Genomic DNA, 15,655 nt, shown 5'->3' on the forward strand with positions numbered 1-15,655 from the left:
GTGTTATTCAAAATGTCAGGATTTCCTTCTTAAGGATGAACAGTACTGTGTGTGTGTATGTGTGTACACATATCTATCAATTGATCAATCAACTGATCTCTCACAGATATATATCACATTTATCTATTTATACATGGACAGATAATTAGATTGTTTCCATTCCTTGGCTATTATGAACATGGAAAAACAGACATCTCTTACAGATAATGATTTTATTCCCTCTGTATATATACCCAGAAGAGGGATTGCTGGGTCACATGGTAGTTTTAGTTTTAATTTCTGGGGGAACCTCCATACTGTTTTCCACAGCAGCTGCACCAGTTTGCAACAAACAACACAACAGTGCATGACGGTTCCTTTTTTTTTCAGACCCTAGCCAGCATTCCCTAGGTCTCGTCTTAAAGTTCAAATGTGCCTGAAAGTCTTCAGTGACCGCAAAAAATAAGCTGGGTCCCCTTTTGTATGGTCCTATAAGACCCTCTACTTTTCTATCAAAACACTGGTCACATACATAATTTAACCAATAAAACTGCCTGAGGATAGGGACCATGTCAGCTTTGCTCATAGTGAACCTCCAGTGCTCTGCCCACCTTGCAGGGCCTCAGAGTATCTTTGAGGCTAGGAGGGTGAGATGGAAAGAGGGAGGGAAGCAGACCCAGGGAGACAACTTCCTCACAACTGCTGCCTTCCTTCAACAAGATGCATGCATACGGGCACGAAACTCAGCACAGCAGGCTGAAGCAGGCTGGGTTCTTCCCTTTCCCCCTAGAGAAGTGTGGGAGACCGAGAGAGATGAAGGACTAGAGTGAAGAGAGAGAGACAAGACAGTGTAAAGTAACAGTTACCAGTACATGTGCTGGAATCGTCATTAGCACAATCATCTGACAACGTATGCTGAGCATCTACAATTTGCCAGGCACTCTCCCAGGTACTTAGGAATATTTCAGGAGCAAACAGAGAAAAAATCCTGACTCAAGGAGCTTCATTCTGACCTAAACTCAACTCCAGGTTTGGCCACTTGATAAATGGGTTGTCTTAAACTAGCTACTTAATCTCCTGATGCTTCATTTCCCTCATGTGGAAAATGGGAACAAGACTTAAATGTGTCCTGAGACACATATGAAGACAAATTGTGTCCTGAGATACAAAGAGAAGTACATAAAAGAGTATCTGTAACATTCCTCACAGAGAGTCTGCTTCCAAATAGGTGCTCAATAAATGGAAAGCTTTCTGATGGCAACTCTTAATTCAAAATTGATTTTCTTTCATATGTGGAAACTCCTCTATAGACCACAATCTAATCATTTACAGATGTCACTTGAGGGTGACACAGTTGCAGGGCTGAGGGGATGGTATACTTAGGGGCCTCAGAGAGCTCAGGAGGGTTCCAGTGTCACTCTTCCTAGAGAGTAGCATACTTCTAAGTCCCTCTAGACTTGGGAAGGTGCCTGGATTTTTACACTGTTTCATAATACTAGAGAATGAAGCTATTCCATGTACTATCATACTCTCCAGCAATGTGGTATTTCAAGGCAGGCTTTCCTGGGGACTCACTCTAATAGTTATGCCAAGAACATAAGACCATTTTAAGAAAGATTCAGTGCCAACTTGACTATTTACATAAACTTACCATGTATCATAGTGCTACAAAGGTTTCCAACCCCACCTTTGATTGATTTTGGTGTGACCTTTCTGAGAAGCAGTGACTGCCTTCAAAACAGGATTGCCGGGAAAGAGAGAAATGGATTGGGGTAGTTGATTTTTGTTTTCTCTTGCCACCTTCTTCCCTACAGTTAGCACCATGCTAGAGAAGCGAAAGAAAAAAAGAAAAGGATACTTGTATCAACTGATTGTTCTATGTGTTACCATTCTGGTAAAAACATTTGAAGTTAAAGAGTATTCAAACACGGAATGAAATACAGTTTGGTAATTACTTGAATAGATTTCATTTCCTCAGACTGCCCCCCTTGTTCCTTAGCAGGAAATATTCATGAGTCAACTATTCAGAATCATGGTTTTTATTCAAGTGATGTGGGTTTGAGAAGGAGGTCTGATGCCACAGCAGACCTTGCTGACTTGCTTAGACTGTTCTTCAAGTTGAAGAGCAGAATGATGTCTGAGGTGACTGAGACACATATGGCTTCAGAGTGTTTCAAGAAGACCTGAAAGCTCCCACATGGAAGTGAAATTCATTACTGGCAAGCACAGTGACAGGACACCCTAGAGGACTGAGCCACAAAGAATTTGCAAATCCCTGTGGCTAACTCTGTGGCCTAGTTTGATCTTGTAGTCATTGTCTTGGATAATCATCTCAAATCTGTTCCTGCACTTAAGAGCCACTCGGCACATGACTGAGTTCTCCCCACCCCATCTCGGGTTCTCTTACACTGATCTGTCAGAGTAGACTTTTAGCAAACATAGATATTACATCAACTCATCCAACAGATGTCCCTTTCAAATGAGTTGGAGCAGAACCAACTATATGGAAAAGTTATAAACAAGGAAACATACAACCCAGGGGTTTTCAATAAATTGGCATGCCTTCTTGTACAAAAGAAAAACTCAGTCTCTTGGGTGGAACATGAATTATACAAGAGTGTATAAGCATCAGAAAATTGACTGTCACCCCAATTAAGGCTCACACTTCCTGACAGAAGATGCAGGGGGACATTTTAGAATCTATAATCTTCATCACCTTAGCAAAGTATTCTTGAATTTCATAGCTCCAAGTAACAAACTTAAAAAACTGGGATAAAAGGATTTAGAAGAGTGATATCAAGCATCCAGCCCCATTTCTGTCAGTGACTCACTCATTGTATTGGAAGGCAGTGAGCCAGAATTGTCTGATCTCTGTTTCTGATTTCCCTCTTCATTGGCATCAGAGGATTTCATGGCAAGAAGACTAATGTCTGACTGGGCTCCAAGTACTAAATAAGAGTATTCCATGTTCATTCCAGGCCACCAAGAGGTTCAGGGTCACCAAATCGCAGACTATGAATCTGGGCATTTGATGGCTTTTGCAGATGACTGGGTGAACAAAGCAAAACCCAGGAGATGTATAAAGGTGGAAACTAGAAATTACTCTTTTGAATTACTTTAAATGCCTCACTCTGGTGGTTCTGAATATAAAAGAACTACAGGCCATTCCATAGGGTGAAATGTAGTTACTGAGTTTAGTTTTTTGATCAACACTAGAAACAAATAGGAAACATGCTCGTTAATATTTATAAGATGCTTCAAGTTACCAATTTCTTGGCAGATATTTTTGTTGTTGTTTTTATTGTCTATATGTGCAGGCAATTAATACTGCTTAGAAAATCAAATCATCAATTTAACATTGCCTATTCCTGATTAAACTTTACTCTAGCAACAGCAGAGAATTCATTTAAAATGTCCTATATGCCAGGACTATGCTAGACACTTGGAATATAGTGGGCAATAAGGTACTATGTTTTACTTCAGGGAATCTTCAACATCACTTGACCAGTTTTGTTACGACATTATATAGGAATTACCAGGGCACTTAGTTCAAATCAAGGGCTCGTATAAGACTTTGCAGAGGACATCTCAGGTGAGCTCAATCTCTAAAGATGTGGGGATAAGTGTATACATTTATCATTACACAGAATGTAGCACCCACTAAAATACTTGAGACTGCTTCACATGTATTGCTTCTTGGGGTCCAATTGCAGAACTTGTGTCTCCTAGATTCAGTCTGTTGCTCAGTATCAACACAGTGTCATATCTCTCAGCTGAACATCAAACTCAGCAACTTCTTCCTTGATCCAGGTCATGAGTATAAACATTAAATAGGACAACCTGAAGTCTGATCTCCCAAGAAACTTCTATCCGGGCTCTATCCATCAATTTCTTAAAGACGTCCTACTATTGCAAGCAAGGTTAATTCACTTTTTGCATGACTGTGTCACTTAACCTCCCCTTCAACTTAAGGAGAATTTAAAGATTACTGAAGTTATTAATTAAAAAAAAAAAAAGATTACTGAAGCTAGACCTCTCACTTTCTTATATTTGATAACACTACTCAGATAATGGCTCTATACTTCTCAATTTCCTGGAACTGCAAATTGGAACTGAATCCACATGCTGGAATTCATAGGTAACTAAATTGTAGCTTAACTTGATTAGGATAAGAAAGGGGGAAAAGAGAATTACACGTAACATCTTACTATGTCTAAGTCTGTGCTAAGCCCTTTATTCAGTCACTCAAACTCCTAAGATACATTAAGAGGTTGTCATCCATATCTTGGCTATTACAAATAATGCTGCAGTAAACATGGGGCATGGGGGGGCATGTGTCTTTTTTACTTTTCTTCAGGTAAATACCCAGTGTTTTACTTTTCTTCAGATAAATACCCGGAATTGGAATTGCTGGATCACACAGTTCTATTTTAAACTTTTTAAGGAATTCCCATACATTTTCTGTTTTTATTTTTTAAGGTGTTTTTTTTTTAAGTTTTTATTTCCCCTTCTGTTTTTCATAGTGGTGGTTGCACCAGTTTGCACTGCCCCCAACAGTACATGAGAGTTTCCTTTTCTCCACATCCTCACCAACATTTATTTCTCTTCTTTTTAATACTAGACATTCCAATAAGTGTGAGATATCATTGCGGTTTCGATTTGCATCCCTGACAATTAGTGTTGTTCAGAATCTTTTCATGTATCTGTTGGCCATCTGTGTCCCCCCCCGCCAACCTCTGCCACCCACTACCAAATTCACATGCTGCAGCCCCAATCCCCAATATGACCATACTTAAAGATAGGACTTTAGAAGACTATTAAGGTTAAATAAAACCAAAGGACTTTAGAAGACTATTAAGGTTAAATAAGATCAAAGGGTAGATCCCTTATCTGATAGGATTGGTGACTTTATAAGAAGAAAAAAAGAAACAGGTCTTTGTCTCTACCATTTTAGGACACAGCAAGAAGGTAGCCATGTGCAAGCCAAGAAGAGAGCTCTCAGTAGGAACTGACATGCCAGCATAGTGATCTCAAACTTCCAGGTTCCAGAAGTGCAGAAAAATAAATTTCTGTTAAGCCACCCAGTCCATGATTTTTTTGTTATGGCAGCCCAAGCAGACTAATAGAGCAATTAGGACCATTTTATAAAAACGGCATGAGATTCAAAGGGGTTAACAGAGGACATATGGTGAGTAAAGCTTGTTACTCCAGATATTTACTTGCTAAATATATGCATTTACAGTTTAAAGCTCCAATCACTGTGGCATATAGTATACCTTCCATATATAGTATACAAGTATGCAATAGCCTACCACTCCAACAGGATCAGCGAGTAGAGTGAATAATCCAGGGGATGCAACAGTCCCACACTGGACAAATGAGCATGACCTTTGTGGTTAGAGATATAGAGCAACAGCTGTCACTGACACATAGTGCTAATCCTGCTTATCCCTCTCCCTAGGAATGGCCACAGATGTTTCCATACCAGGTGTATCTGCTCCCTCTATGTGGTTTTCCCAGATATGTCTACATGCAATGCTCTCACTGAGTCACTTTTTCTATTTAGACATAGTAAGTAGGGAGATGAGATAGCTGCCCAGATAATTTGATTAGTTCAATAATTTGATACTGCTTGGTTGTTCTTAGGGTGTTTGAGTGTATGTTTAGCATCACTAAGGGAAATTACCAAATGCTAGAGATTGCATATTTCTCAAACATTTTATAAATGCTGAATTATTTCACTCTTCTTTTGTGTGGTTCCTAAATAACAGAAACAGGACAGAATAATGTGCATCATATATTCTATGAACAATGGATGAGCAGGCTGAACCTTATAAGATAAAGCAATAAGGTGGCAATGTACGTTCATTCGTAGTGTTGGAGCTCAAACTTACATACTAAATTCACAATCTTAGATTAAGCCCTTAACCTATTACCCTCATCCATTCTACCAAGAATTTTTAGCATCTAACTTTTTTCATGAATTCAATGAAAAGTACTAGCAATTTTTTAATTTAAGTGATGCTATCTGCATTTCTTAGCATATAACTGACCATGGTTAATTAGGAAATTCAGATAGATTTGTCTTTCAATCATCATGTATTAAAATATAACTTTCCACAAACCCTAAATTAAATATGCTCAAATATCTCCATATTCCTTTTTAAAAGGAAGATGTGTGCATGTGTGTATGTAGCTATGTACAAGTATGTGTGTGTGTGTACATACACACAGACATAAAACGAAATACTACAAGGCCATAAAAAAGGCTGAGATCTTGCCATTTGTGACAACATGGACCTGGAGGGTATTATGTTAAGTGAAATAAGTTAGAGAAAGACAAATATATAATTTCACTCATATGTGCAATCTGAAAAACAAAACAAATAAATAAGTAAAGAGTGGAATCAGATCTATAAATAGAACAAACTGAAGCTTGCCAGAGGGAAGGGGAATGGAGGATGGGCAAAATGAATGAAAAGGAGTGGGAGATATAGGCTTCCAGTTACGGAAGGAATAAGTCATGGGAATAAAAGGCACAGGATAAGAATTATAGTCAATGATATTGTCATAGCATTACATGATGACTGACAGCAACGACTCTTGTGGCAAGCACAGCATAATGTATAGGGAAGCTGAATCACTATGTTGTACACCTGAAACCAATGTAACACTGTGTCAATTACACTCCAATAAAAAATTGTTTTAAAAAGAAGGGATTAAAACATACTATGATAGTATTTAATGGCATGGAATGCTTTAAATAATTAAAATGGTAAATTTTATGTTATGTTTATTTCACCAGAATAAAAAATATAAAAAATAAAATCATCTTATTTGTTTGTTCACATGTACATAGCCTGAATCTTCCAGCACTAGACTATAAACATAAAAGTAGGGACATCCTCTCTTGACCCCTATATTTATTACAGCTCCCAAAATAGTGTTTAGCAATAGGAAATCTCTAAAAGAGTTCTAAATGATTGAGTAAATAAATAAGTGAATGAATGTTTAAATAGCCCCTTTCCCCTTTCTCCACAGCAGCCTATCTGGATAGGTGCTACTGACAACTGAGCAAAAAATTAAGGACTCAGATATCAAAAAATGGTCCTTGGGGGAAATAATAAACTAGGATGACAAGTACCTCGCAAGGAGGAGGATTCTAAGGAAAAAATTCTGTTCTTTAATATCTCCTGTCTATCAACAGTTTGAAATTAGGCAATTTATCTGATACAAAAGCAAATTTAGCAGTCTTTCTATGCACTCAAAACGGCGAACGCCAACCACATGCATGCGTCTGTGTGTGTGTGTGTGTGTCTGTGTGTGTATGTGTGTTAAGACCTTGGGGAGAGGCATTTTAAATAAACTCTTAGAAATGACTTCTCTAATATCTAATAACTTAAGGTAATTAGAACACTAAGTTCTTCCCCACAAAGATAATTACATGCAGTAAGAAATAAGTATCTATTAACTGGAAATTATATGCTAAATACTACATGTTCGGTTATGTACAGTCTGCTAGAACTGCCATAACAAAATACTACAGACTGGGAGACTTAAACAATAGGAATTTGTTTAAGTCCCCCCACAGTTCCAGATGCTACAAGTCCAAAAACAAGGTATCAAAGAAGTTGGTTTCTGGCAAGCCTTCTCTTCCATGCTTGCAAGTGTCTACCACCTAGATGTGCCCTCCCATGACCTTCTCTCTGTGTGATGAGAGAAAAAAAAAGAGAGAGAGACTGAGATCTTGTATTTCTTCCCTCTGATTTGAGGCCCACCCTGAACACTTCACTTAAACCTAACTGCCTCTTTAAAGGCCCTGTCTCTAAATACAGTCACATTGGGAGTTACGGATTCTATATATTAATGTGGGAGATTGGGACAAAATGCATAAAAAGTAATAAAGTGGAGAATATCAGTAAGACACTGACTTTCTCAAAAAAGATAACCACTCCCCAGCCAACCGAGAAGTTGGCTGGGGAGTGGAAAAACGACACGTGTCCATGGATAACCGTTGTACCTAATCTAACAGAAATTCCAAGAAAGCATGAAAACCCAGTTGCCCTGAGACTGACATTGGGAAAGCAAATGAATTTGATCTGAGATGACTCAGAAAGACTTTATGAAAGATACATTAGATAGTTCCACAAATACAAGATTCCATAATACTTTTCTTCTGAGGCAGATTTCAAAAAACAGCAATCTGAAGGGATCTCACCATATGAGAATGGAATGAAATCTCTGAAAGAAAACAAGATCAGATCTCTGAAAAACAAAAGTCTGAAACACCTGGAAAGTCCCTGTTAGGATAACTAGGTAAGTGGATATATAAAGGGAGCTGAGTTTCTGCTGCTTGGAGTCTGATGACCTCACCATCAGTGTCTTGGCCACAAAAAATAAGTCTAAAGTAAAATATGCAAGACTATTTACATATCTATATCTATATACAAGAGTATACGTATTTGCCCAACACCCCCACATTTCAGCAAATGGACACATTTTTTAAACAGCTTCTATTGCTAAAAGCACATCACTCAAGTTTTGGGTTTTTTTTTTTTAAGTCTTTTTAAGCAAATTTTATATATAGAGAGAAATTCTTGTTGCCAGTGTGGTACTATAGAGAAGCTCCTTTCTAGGATTTTAAGACCTAGGGCTTCTCCAACAATGGGTGTTCCTATCTAGACTTAATAAGCAGCGTTTAGGGTAAGCAAACTGGCAACACTATGTTAACATATCTAGTGGCAGTCCATATGGCCTCAAGTAACTTTTAGCTAAGCAGGAGAACATCTGCTGGACATACTACTTCCACAAGAATGGACTGAATCTGATTCCAACTGGAAGTCTTTTAGTCTGCTCTGAAATCACTCCGACAGTACCCTTCAAAGCCCCTTTCATACCATACTGCCATTATCTACTTGTTATCTCCTTTGCTAGACTGTAAACTCTGTGATGACAGATACCGCCTTATCCACTGCCATATCCACAGCTCCCCTCATAGACTATATCCAGCTGCAGGTTTTGAGTCCTGGCTATGAGGGTGTCTCTTGCCTCAGCTGTACCTATTTTTATTTGGAAAACATTTGGACCAATCTAGCATTCGGACTAGAATTCTGCACACATTGAGCATAGGGTTGTTTAAAAATGCAAGTCAGTTATAAAATTCTACACTGGATAACCTTTATAGACCCTGAGTAAATCCTGCCACTGAAGGGGGAAAATTGCACTATCTCATAGGCTAAAAATCTGTAACAGTTTGTGCCACCTAATGTAATCCTGACATTCTTTTCTACCTGATATTCTAATGTTCTGAAGGTATCTAGGTGAACACAACTTCCTGGAATAATTATTACATTACAAAAAATTTCTTGCAACTTGGTTTGGCTGGTTTTACAACTCAGTTTAGCTCCTGTCAATGAAATCTATATGGAAACAATACGTGCAAATTCCAGAAAGTGCCTTAAAAGGCTCTTCCAAGCTCTCCCTCTCCCATCTCTTTCTCTGGCTGGAATGTGGGCATAATGGTGGAGTCCCAGTAGCCATCCTGAATCATGAGGTACAATGAAAAAGAGAGCCATGTCCAGTGAAACAATAAGAGAGAAGCCTGAGTTCCTGACACAAAGGATCAGTGACTATACAACTCTCCCCAGATGCCTTTAAAATTACTGCTAACTAGTATAAGTCACATTATTTGCTTTGTTTTGATATACACAGCCAAATGTCAACTATGGATCAGTGACAATCCACAAGGCATTTGTTATGGGTCCATGTAAAAATAATAAAAAAAAAAATGAGAGTAAGCATGTAGAAACTTTCATAGCAATTTCACATTCCCCGACTCATCTCACTGAACCTGCTTGGATGTCAGTGAACTTTCCCAGTAAATCACATATAACACAAGCTGCTTACTAATTGTATATAACATAACTTCATGACGAGTGCTTTTTGAGGTCACTTTGATAGTTCTCATTTTAACTAAACCTGCTTCAAATTGACTTTTAACATCACTAGCTCTATTAGGAATCTGAAACTGGCATTACGGGTATCCCTCACTTTTCTAAAGTACACAGGAAACCACTTTGCTTTTACAAAAAGTCTACATTAGTACCTATTTTTACTAACCAAAAGAAATTCAAAGAGGATTTTTGCTTTTATAAAGAAAGGCAAAAAGGAAAAACAGTACTCAGCATTTGTTTCACAACAAGCTGTTCTAGAAGAGCACACATCCCATACAGTGAGAGTAGCCCCTCCAAAAAGCTCTTTCCCTGAGAACCACACTCAGCATCTCAGCACCACACTGCCAAAGCCCTGAGCTGTGTCCGTGAGCATCTGTGCTTTATCTCCATTTATTTTGTGCATCCATTAATTAGTAAGATGTATCCTAAAGTATCAGAGAAACCTCAGAGAGATTATTTTTTCAGTCTGGGAATGTCAAAAAATGTTTCCACATAAATTAACGGTAATTGCTTCTTTACCTGGTGCTGTTTTGGCTTACGAAAGGTTTCAGAGGAACATTCTACTTCTGGATAGCAGGGGAAATCTGTAATAATTTATACCGCAATATACAGATTAAGAAACAAAAAGCTTCTGTGAACATTTGTGTCTAGAACAGATCAACCTATGCTGATTGCAAACATAATGTTAACTAAATGATGGTAAAGAACAACACTCCTAAGAAACAGAGATCAAAATGCTGCACCAATCTTACCTGGAAGTATGATCCTCCATATACTGAGTTTCATTTTGTAGCCATAATTGATGCTTAAGAGCTAAAATGACAGTGTGTTTTCTGAAGAGACTGTCCAGTCAATGAAACTACTAAGGCCCAATGAATATTTTTATCTAAATTATAAAAAGTACATTCAAAACCAAAAGAATAATTTTTTTCAAAAAAGAGTATTATATTAAAAAGCCAGCAGAAACTAAGGTGCTTTGTTGGCTTCTTATAAAATAATACTTCAAGTTGCTAAGCCTAAGTCCTATCTGTGCCAAAATATTAATGAGAGACTGTATCAATGATGTTTTCTTGGAAATGTTGAAAGAATCTCATCAGACAAGACAACTCAACTGTCATCTTCCAAATGCCATTTTCAAATACTAAAGCTTAATATTACGCGGGATCAATTATAAAATAAAGCCACTAAGACAATTTTCATTGCAACTAGACAGGTGTATAAATACTACTAAAATGGCAATTCCTGAATATATGGGCAATTTGAGCATGACGGTGATACAAAGGTAGAATTGTTTTGTAAGTTTCATTTTCAAAAACAACCAGTTCTACACTATATAGAACAATGTAAGATTAACCAACAAAAGTGACATGGACTTGAAATTTCAGGAGTATGTACTGCTGGCACAGTACATAGAATAACAGGAAAGCATTCTGGAATAGCTGCGCCACAATGTAAATGAAGGGAATGCTTCCTTTATCAAGAGTCTTACCACAAACCAAAACTGAAATGTTGACTGAACTACAAAGTGCACTTAGCGCACACCATAAATTACATAAAAGTTAACGCACCAAATCTGAAATCATTCTTCATTTGTAATAATGTGGAGGCTGATTATGAACAACTACTATGATACAATTGTCACTGAGGTGAAAAGTTTCATTAGGAATATCTGAACTACTGAACAAACCTATTGTGTTTCTGCAAGATAAGAACAAGTTTCAACATTTCAAAGATATAAATCGGACAGTCTGTCATGCTAATTTGTTTGATACTTTTTATATTTTTAAAGATCTTAATACTTTCCTTCAAATAAAGGATGTGACAGGTTTTCAATGGCAGGTAAGATCAAAGAGCAAAAAGAAAAGTTCAGAAGCTTAGAGAAACAGTTTCTACAGATATCAATAGTCTCATAATTTAATAATAATTAATAATAAGGCAGGTGATATTGAAATTACATATCCACAAAGTTACTGACATACATCTTAAAAATTCTGTAGAAGGCCTTGAATTTACTTCCCATTGTAAGAATATTCACACACAGGAAATCCGTGGACCCAGAATCCATTTCTTTTATTGAAAGTTAATTATAATCTTAACTTTATAGGATAAATTGTCCAAATTTGCTACTAATGAAGGATTAAAATCAACTTTGGAAATATTGTGTTATTTCATTCATACTGGAGAAAAGTAAAAAATGAATATCCTGAGTTTGCTGCAGTTACTTTAAAATTTGTTCATGTCAAGAAATTAGTTTAAAATTTATTCATGTCAAGAAACAAATTTGTTGGGGCCCCAGGTTGACTCAGTTGGTTAAGTGTCTGCCTTCACTTCCGGTCATGATCCAGGGTCCTGGGATCAAGTGCCACACTGGGCTCCCTGCTCAGTGGGGAGCCTGCTGAGCCTGCCACTCTCCCTCTGCCTGCCACTCTGCCTACTTGTGATCTCTCTCTCTCTCTCTCAAAAATAAATAAATAAAATCTTTTTAAAAAAAAAAAAGGAAAAAAACAAATTTGTTCATGTCCTATTCATGTCAAAATATCTCTGTGAAACTAGATTCTCTACTGTACATGTTGCTGAATCAAAACACAGGAACTTCTTCCCCCCATGAGTAATGTCACTGCCAACTCAACGACACAAGCTAAATTAACAAGCAAGAAACATGTTAACTTACTACATTAAAAACCTTAAATATTAATATACATTGTCTTGTTAAAAGCGTGAAGATAGGGGCACCTGGATGGCTTCAGTTAGTTAATCATCTAACTCTTGATTTCAACTTAAGTCATGATCTCAGGGTCCTGGGACTGAGCCCCACATTAGGCTCCATGCTCAGTGGGGAATCCACTTGAAGATTCTCTCTCCTTCTCCCTCTGTCCCTCCCCTCCACTCCTCCTCTCTAATAAATGAATAAATCTCTAAAAAAAAAAAAGTGTGCATACAGACACTAAATATGTGTCTATATTTGTTTCCCATATGTGAATATGGGAAACTGTTATTCCATTCGTAACTTCCCATTAGTTTATATCTGTAGAGCGAGAGGAAGGAATAGAACACTGGTTCTCTATAGTTATAGCTTATGTACACACAATTAAGTGGACAACACAAGCCTTGTAATTATTTTTTCCCATGTTATGTTTATTCTGAACGTGTTTATTAAAATAATTTTAATGTCTGTAGAATCTAACAATAAACTTTGGCTTGTATTTTACCTCTTCCAGTCCCTTTATTTTTCTAGGAATTCATATATATTGTATTTCACAAAAGTACAGGTCTGTGATGTACTGGAAAATAAAAAACAAACGAACCAGTCCTTTTCCTCAGGTGGTCTAAAATGCACTCATAAATTACTTCTCTGCCTCCAGTTTGAAGAACTTCTGAGTTGTGTCAAAACCAGCATTCTGTTTTTCCTTAATCACTCACTCCTAACCAAACCTACACTGACTTCTCTGCCTAAGGCATACCACCCATAATATCAAGATGAAATAAATGCAGTCTGTGATTGACTATTTGTGACTCGTCAAGGTCAAAACCTCAAATGTTCAAAGAGGCTGGATTAGTGAAGAAATGAGCAGAGTGGACCAAGGGTGGTAGGCACCAAGTAAAGAACACAGGGTTGCTCCACAGCTTATTCAACATTTCCAAGCAGTAGCATGGACCCAAGGTTGCCAGCTCCTCATTTTTTTTCGAAAGAAGCCAGAAATTCCAATTTTTATATAAAAATACACTCATTTAAAAATGTTAAAAACTAATCCAGATTTTTATAAACCACAAGACCCACTTAAAAAATAAAATGCATCTGTGAGCCAGATTTGGCCTACGGGCTTCCAATTGGAAACTGTTGGGCCTCCAAACACTCCTGATAGAGAAGGTAAGACCAGCGAAGAAAAGGGTTTCTTTCAAGTTCAGCCTGATAATAAATTTTGGCAATTTCCTATCAGCCTTTTCCCATCAATGGAAAACATCTGCTGGTGTGATCCAAGGTTTACAGAAACACTCTCCCTGCCTCAGTCTGGCCTGAGGCACCACCACAATAGATCTCAGATACCAGAGTGAGCATGAAACAGACCCCATATGGAATATCCATGCAGGAAACATTCAACAAGAAATCCTGTGACTCTTGGTCTACTTGGCCAAAAAAGGATATAAAAGTAAGGCACAGTGCAGAGAGGAGAGAGCACCTGAAAAGGACCTCTTTGAAGGGAACTCGGAGTGAGTCTTCTAACCCACTAGGAGGGCAGGGAGGTGGGGAAGTGTTATCTTCTCCCCCAGTCCTAGCTAGGAGAGGGATGTTCCATGGGATAACTCAGAGAACCCTGTTACTTGCTCCTTAGACTGCAAGGTGTGGAAGACTAGAGCGTGGTTTACATATGACACAGCTAAGCCACCTGGTATGCCTGCCATGTTGGGATTGGCCTGTCCTCCCAGTTTGGCAGGATAAGGGATACATGAATTAGTGTTTCTGCCAGACACATATAGGATCTGTACCCATAATTCACTCTCAGAAATAAGGGAGGACCAAAATACATTTGCTATCTAGAGATGCCATGTGACTTCACCAGCATCAGCTGGTGAAGTCAAAAAAAAAAAAAAAAAAAAAAAAGAGTTTACAGTGTCATATAAGCACTGAATGGCATTGTTCTTCGCCAGGGCTTTCATTGACAAGATAAAAGATAGTCGTCCCTCTCTGTCTTTGAGGGCCTTTCCCAGCCCCTTCTCCCTTTGTCCTCCTCATGTATAAGCTATAAGGTAACTGCCCTGAGATCCCGAGATGGCCTTTCCCATTAAGCCTCATCATTATTCATGCTCTATGGAAAGAACTCACTTTAGGTCTGAATCCTGTACAAGCTATGGGAGTGTCCAAACTCAGCACAAAGTAGCCATGATCTCACTATCTAGAGGTGTTTTCATTCAAAGAAATGCTTCATTCACTGGGTGGGAAGGTCTGGGGTGTAGGAGGTATGATTTGCACTCATTGTGAGCCTTACTACCTGAAACAAATGAACTGTGTTTCTGTGCTGGACTCTTGTCTTTCCCTTTCCCACCCAGTAGCTCCAAATTCTGGATACACAGCATTTCTAAAACCCCAACAAAATTCAAACAATAGAGATCTCAATTTAAAAACTGTGACTCTGGTTTGAGTGCTAAGCCAGCATCTAAACCTCCCTGACTTTTCACAGCACCTACTGTTTGGATCATAGGTTTGGCACTTGGTTATATTCAATTTAACACATAATTATATCCCTGCTCTTTCGTGTTTTTCTTTCATTGCTTTTAAGTGTTCTGTTTTCTTCTTCTCAATAATACAGGAAGTCCCTAGAAGCAGAGACTACTCTTCACCCTTCATCAGAGATCCACATACTTAGCACAGTGTTAGGCCCAGAGCATCTATGCAATAAACGCCCACTGGGGGTTGAAGAGAATGGAAGAAACACCAGACTTACCTTCCAATTTACAATGCAACTGATGAGGAAAAAAAGCAAAACCAAATGAGCATTCAGTGTTTTTCCACTGCTGGAAAGTCATAAGCTTCTTCATTAGACTTTTGATGGAAAAGGTGTAGTATTGCTGGAGCTTCAGTGTAGGCACGTTCTAGGGGAATGCCTTTGAATGAGAAGCAAGGGTCTGGGTGGCTAGTGGCCATGACTCATTGTCAAGTCTATGTGGGAGCTGGGTGGCTAGAATCTCTCATGGAAAGTATTTCCACTCCATCTCGCTCCTTCAAA

General features: G+C 38.2%; 1 long non-coding RNA gene across 1 annotated transcript in view; it reads right to left on the reverse strand.

Annotated features, from left to right (window-relative positions):
- Nucleotides 1-1,636: 1,636 nt before the first annotated feature.
- LOC131835310 (uncharacterized) overlaps nucleotides 1,637-15,655 on the reverse strand; it is a 33,835-nt gene continuing 19,816 nt past the window's right edge. Inside the window, exon 3 of the long non-coding RNA XR_009355125.1 lies at nucleotides 1,637-1,804. This is a non-coding gene — a long non-coding RNA (uncharacterized LOC131835310). The remainder of the gene's footprint in view (nucleotides 1,805-15,655) is intronic.

Source organism: Mustela lutreola, chromosome 7 (genome assembly GCF_030435805.1).
Source record: "Mustela lutreola isolate mMusLut2 chromosome 7, mMusLut2.pri, whole genome shotgun sequence".
Classification (NCBI taxonomy): Eukaryota; Metazoa; Chordata; class Mammalia; order Carnivora; family Mustelidae; genus Mustela; species Mustela lutreola.